The sequence below is a fragment of the Bombina bombina genome, chromosome 6, assembly GCF_027579735.1.
Source record: "Bombina bombina isolate aBomBom1 chromosome 6, aBomBom1.pri, whole genome shotgun sequence".
Taxonomy (NCBI): Eukaryota; Metazoa; Chordata; class Amphibia; order Anura; family Bombinatoridae; genus Bombina; species Bombina bombina.
This window is the reverse complement of record NC_069504.1, coordinates 435,094,697-435,101,458: the sequence shown is the minus strand read 5'-3', so window position 1 is coordinate 435,101,458 and position 6,762 is coordinate 435,094,697. Positions and strand designations below refer to the sequence as shown.

At 38.2% G+C, this 6,762-nt stretch overlaps 1 pseudogene; it reads left to right on the top strand.

Moving 5' to 3' along the window:
* Positions 1-1,640: 1,640 nt before the first annotated feature.
* On the top strand, positions 1,641-6,518 carry LOC128664457 (uncharacterized; annotated as a pseudogene).
* Positions 6,519-6,762: the final 244 nt, after the last annotated feature.

Here is a 6,762-nt window from a genome sequence, read left to right as displayed (position 1 = left end):
GTCTTGAAGATGGAACCGCTCCGCACCAGAACGATGAAGATAGAAGATGCCGTCTGGATGAAGACTTCTGCCCATTTGGAGGACCACTTCTGCCCATCTGGAGGACCACTTCTGCCGGCTTCGTTGAGGACATCTTGCCACTTGGATGAAGACTTCTCCCGGTAAGTGAATCTTTGGGGGTTAGTGTTAGGATTTCTTTAAGGGTGTGTTGGGTGGGTTTATTTTTTAGGTTAGGGCTTTGGGCCTGCAATAGAGCTAAATGCCCTTTTAAGGGCAATGCCCATCCAAATGCCCTTTTCAGGGCAATGAGGAGATTAGGTTTTTTAGTTAGGCTTTTATTTGGGGGCTTGGTTGTGTGGGTGGTGGGTGGGTTTTACTGTTGGGGGGTTGTTTGTATTTTTTTTTACAGGTAAAAGAGCTGATTTCTTTGGGGCAATTCCCTCCGCAAAAGGCCCTTTTAAGGGCTATTGATAGTTTAGTTTAGTTTAGGCTAGGTTTTTTTTTTATTTTGGGGGGGCTTTTTATTTTGATAGGGCTCATAGATTAGGTGTAATTAGTTTAAATATCTTGTAATTTGTTTTTTATTTTCTGTAATTTAGTGGGTTTCTTTTTGTGATTTAGCTAATTTCATTTCATTTATTTAATTGTATTTAATGTAGGTAATTGATTTAATTGTAGTGTAGTGTTAGGCAGGGCCGGCGCTTCCACTAGGCAACTAGGCAGTCGCCTAGGGCGCACTGCCAGCTAGGGTGCAGGCAGCAGAGCCAGCCGACTACTTTTATGGCCAAAAAATAAATTAAAATAAATTCTGTGACAGACGTATTTACAAATTACAATTACATATTTTTATTACATATTTTTTTTATTTATTAAGTTAAAGTCAGAGTCTCAAACTCAGAGACAGACAGTCTTCACACAGACACAGACAGTCAGTACTTCTTGACCTCGTGGACATTTCTATGCTAGGCCGCCCGCTAGGCGACGCCGATGTCAGCACCCTCAACGTCATTTACATCACCACATTGATCCATCACGTGACCACCCCACCCACTTTGCCGCTCATTGTGCTGTGCCAGCCTGAGCCTCACACACGCAGCAGCAGCAGCCGGAAGGGACAGTCACAGAGACAGAGCCTGAGGTCAAGGAGAGAGAGTGACAGTGTCACTGTCAGTAGACAGCCCAGACTACTAGTAATAGACAGCTCAGCCTGGCCCCCTGGGCCCTGTAGCAGGCAGCAGTAGCTAGGCTAGGAGTAGTAGTAGCACTACTAGTCCGTTACCGGGCGGTGAGCCAGGCCTGAGGGTAGAGACTGAGAGCCTGCTGGCTGGCCCTGGCAGACACAGTGTGTTGCATGCAGACTGTCATGTGCAGAGCTCAGCTAGCCAGCCCAGACAGAGACAGAGCCGATCAGATCAGCACTGGTCGACGGACGGACCGGGTGTGGCCGTGTGTGTGTGGACAGTGTCGCCAGGACAGTGGACCCAGCCCAGGCAGAGGCAGGATGGAGGGGGACGAGGTCGAGGACGACAACCAGACCGAGACCACCAAACAGAGGTGAGAGCTCAGAGACTCAGCCAGGAGAGCTGAGTCAGGAGAAATTATTTTTTAAATTTCTGCTTTTTTGATTTTGGAAATATAATATGGATATGGAGGTCAAATTCAATGATGGCTTGGCATGGCATGAATCTGATCATCATTCATGTAGTACAGTATGTTGTTGATTGTGACTAGACTAGTAGTACATTATTACCATTAAAATAAAATGATGTAGATTATAGACAGTGAGTCAGTGACTTTAGTTGTACTAGAAGTAGTACTAAAGTCACTTACTCACTGTCTATAATCTACATCATTTTAATGGTTGAGGGCTGCCGGTGGTAGTTTGTTAAGAAACTGATTATTTTGCAAATTTGCAGGCAGCAGATGGATTAATAAAAATAACACAATTGAATCAATTATTGATTGTGTTATTTTTATTAATCCATGCTGCTGCCTGCAATTTGCAAACTAGTATTTTTATATTATATATAGAATAGTCAGTCTGTCTGTCTACTCTTAGACTTAGTTTGGATTGTGGACAGTGGTGGAAGGAAATTTGTGTATTTGATCATTTTCCCGCCTGGTTACAAAACTCATGTGTGAGCCACGTGCGGCTAGGGCTAGTCACTGTGTTTGAGAAAAACTTACTGTCTAAGTAAGTTTAATTTCATCCAAAATCTTACACTTGTAGTGGATGGATCAGGATCATGAGGTGGTGCTGGTTTCATGATAAATAAAGCTTTCTATATGCACATGCATTGGCCCACTTATTGTGTAATTAGTACTTGGAACTTGGAAGTTCCATTTCTGATAGTTAATGTAATTTGTGTTCCAAGTTGGAACACTAATTCCATTAACTATCAGAAATGAAACAGGCGCATCAGATCACCCACAAGTTCACAACAGTACATGTCAGTACTTACACCGACATAATAGACATTGTATATATATTCATTTATTCTGATATTCAGGGGGCCCTGTGTGGCTGAGAACTTATGCTGGGTTGTTGTTGAAACTAGTTACAGGCCTGCCTGAGGCCCGCCTTAGAACAATTATGTATGAATGATGTTGGATGAATGATGAATATTTGATTGATTTGATTAAAACAAATTATATAAATATAAATGTAATACTTATTACTGTCTACCTATTGCTATTTTACATGTGATTATGTGACTGTGACTGAGGGTCATTCACAGTGTCTGTGTATAGTATATAATATAGTATTATTTGATTTCACAATCTGCTGTTGCAATTTCTTTAATTAAATAATGCACAGGGATGATGTGCTCACATGGGAATATTTAAAATATTCCCATGTGAGCACATCATCCTGACAAATGGCAGATTGGAATTTGTGAAGACGCCAGTATCTGACTGCAGCCAGCAGGGGTAGTAGTGACAGTGTTATAAGGGCAGACACGACCCTCTTTCTTTTTATATAAAATATTATATTTTATATAAAAAGAAGAGGATCTGCTTCCCTTATAAAACTACCCCCCTGATGCAGATTCTGACATCTTCACAATCTGCCATTTGCCTTCACAAAGATAATAGTAGTAAATTAGAAAGTTGTTTAAAATTGCATGCTCTATCTATGTGAATCATGAGATTTTTTTTTTAATTCTTTTTTTTTTATTAAACAAGTATTATACTTGTCATGTTTGGTATATGGTTAAAAGGACAGTCTACTCCAGAATTACTATTGTTTAAAAAGATAGATAATCCCTTTATTACCGCTTCCCCAGTTTTTCATAATTAACACAGTTATTGTATATTGATTTCCTTGTATCTAAGCCTACTGCCCCTTATCTCAGTTCTTTAACTGACATGCTTTTAATTCAATCGGTGCCCTCTCATACGTAACTCAACATGCATGAGCACAATGTTATCTATATGGTGCACATGAAATAACACCCTCTAGCTCAGAAAAAAACTGTCAAATGCTTTCAGACAAGAGATGGCCTTCAACTTGAAGACCATCTCTCTTCTGAAAGCATTGGACAGTTTTTTCAGAGCTAGAGGCTTCAAGGCCTTAGAAATTAGCACATGAGCCTATCTAGGTTTAGATTTCAACAAAGAACACTAATGGAACAAAACAAATTTGATGCTGAATGTAAATTGTAAATGTAAATATATATTGACACGGTGACTTGCTAGCTTGTAATTGAGTTTTAAACAGTAACTACTAAGTTGTCATGAAAAAAATAATTCTTTAATTTTGACCAGGATCAATTGCTGGGCCTGAAGTGTGGGGTCATTTGTTTCTCAGATGAATTTTACCAACATACGGTTATTTGTTAATTAATAAATCCTTAAACAATGGGGTCAACTTCCCAGCTTAAAGGCAAACATAGGGGTGACCATGTTGGTGTAGTTGGGGGAGATTGTGGCATAGTCACTTATGTCTCTGATTGTAATATACATATATAAGTAGTTTTATATTTTCGAAGATGGACCATAGAGCTGAACTATCTTCACTTAAAGGGACAGTCTAGTCAAAATTAAACTTTCATGATTCAGATAGGGCATGTAATTTTAAACAACTTTCCAATTTACTTCTATTATCTAATTTGCTCAATTCTTTAGATATCCTTTGTTGAAGAAATAGCAATGCACATTTGTGAGCCAATCACACAAGGCCTCTATGTGCAGCAACCAATCAGCAGCTACTGAGCATATCTAGATATGCTTTTCAGCAAGTGATAGCAAGAGAATGAAGCAAATTAGATAATAGAAATAAATCATAAAGTTGTTTAAAATGACATGCTCTTTCTAAATCACAAAAGAAAAAAATTGAGTTTCATGTCCCTTTAACCAGATTTTTTTATTTTCTTCAGTTACCTATGGCTGATAAAAAACGACCTTCTGGAGCCCAGTACCGCAAACGAAAGGCAGAACAAGCTAAGGAGCAAGCAAAGCAAGAGGGGTCCTTCTTTAGATACCTTCATACACAGAAAGCAAATCAAGAACAAGAATGTGACTGTACTCTTGTGGAACCTGCCACTGGGGATGGGGAAGCTGAATGTTGTGCTCCAACTACAAGTCATACTGAAGTTTCACAATTTGGAAATGTTTCTAGAAAGAATGAAGAAGAAAAAGATGTCAATAACAGTGAGACTAGTAGTAGCACTGCAAAGTCATCAGAAGAAAACAATATTGTGCCTGATTTGGATTACAGTGACCCTGCTAAATGGCCCTACTCTTGCAGTGATGATCTACGACAGCTTATAATTCAACATGGACCACAGGAGGTTGTATTACATGATTTTCCAAAAGACTCAAAAAACAAACGATTATCTACTGTACACTACAAGAGGAGACTGGCAAAAGGTGAAGAAGTGTGTCGCCAATGGTTGATATATTCAACCTCAAAAGATGTGGTATTTTGTTTTTGCTGTAAATTGTTCAGTAAAAGAAATGTTGCATCATCCCTACAAGAAACAGGTTCAAAAGACTGGAAGAACATTGGAGCAATTATTTCTTCACATGAGAGGAATACTGACCATTTGGAACACTATCAAGCCTGGCGTGAACTTGAATTCCGCTTATCTAAAGAAAAAACAATTGATGCTATAAACCAGCTGAAAATTAGGCAAGAAGAACAATATTGGCAACAAGTCTTGCAACGCTTGATTGCTTTGGTAAGAGTTCTTGCCATGCAAAACTTATCATTCCGTGATACAAATGACAAGTTGTATAGTGCCGGCAATGGAAATTTTTTAAAGTTTGTCGAATATCTAGCCCTTTTTGATCATATCATGAATGAACATTTGTGTAGGGTTAAAGATCAAGAAACATTGGTTCACTACCTGTGAAAAGATATCCAGAATGAGCTTATACAGCTTCTAGCTGGTGCTATAAAGAAGAAAATTATAACAAGTACAACCTCAGCTAAATACTATTCAATTATTCTGGACTGCACACCCGATGTTTCTCACATTGAGCAAATGACAATGATTGTACGTTTTGTTGATGTAAGCAAACCATCAGATAATGAGTCTGAAAGTATTACTATAAGAGAACATTTCTTAGGATTTATTCCACTACAGGAGACTACAGGTGCCTTTATAGCAGAAACTCTTCTTGAACAGCTGAAGCTAATTCAATTGCCAATTGAAAATCTGCGTGGTCAAGGGTATGACAATGGCAGTAACATGAAAGGCAAACAAAATGGAGCACAAAAGAGAATACTGGACTTAAACCCACGTGCGTTTTTTGTGCCCTGCAATGCACACTCTTTAAACTTGGTAGTCAATGATGCTGCTAGGTGTTGTCTGGAAGCAACTACTTTCTTCGGGTTAGTTCAACAGATTTATAATTATTTCTCTACATCAACTAAGCGTTGGCAAGTTCTAATTAGCCATATATCAGACTTAGGCATAACTGTTAAGCCATTGAGTGAAACAAGATGGGAGAGTCGGATTGATGCTTTGAAACCACTGAGATATCATCTTGGTAATATATATGATGCTTTGATAGAGATTTTTGAGGATACAAGCCTATCAGGTCCATCTGGAAATACTTCCCGAGTTGAAGCCAAGGGCCTTGCTGATGCAGTTAGTAAATTCAAGTTTGTGGTATCCCGTGTTACATGGTACAACATCCTTTTTGAAGTCAATCTTACAAGCAAGCTACTACAAAATAAGGAAGCTGATTTAAATTCAGCTACAAGACAATTGCAAGTGACCAAGAATTATCTCATAACCTGCATGTGTGATAAGGGTTTTCAACAAGTTTTGACAGATGCTACTGAGATTGCAAATGAGATACAGATAGTACCAAACTTTGAGACAGAAGATAAAGTTCGAAACAGGAGAAAGAAACGGCAGTTTGATTATGAGGCCCGAGAAGAAGCACCACAAGATCCAAAGCAGAAATTCAAAACAGGTTTTTACTATGCTGTTTTAGACATGGCAATACAATCGATTGAAGAGAGATTCCAACAGCTACAAAAATATAATTCACTATTTGGCTTTCTATATTGTCAGTATATTTATGAAAATCTTAGTAGTGCTATCCAAATAATATATCAGCTTAAGGCAGGGTTATGACACAATACAAACAATAATTTTCCTTAAAAATAGAAACCCTTAATCAACATGCATCTACTAGAAACAATAAAATTAATATAAATACCTGAACTCTTTTATTTAGTTAATATCCATGAACATTTTTGAAATATATTTGCAATAAAAGGAATATGAAATAACTTTATATGCG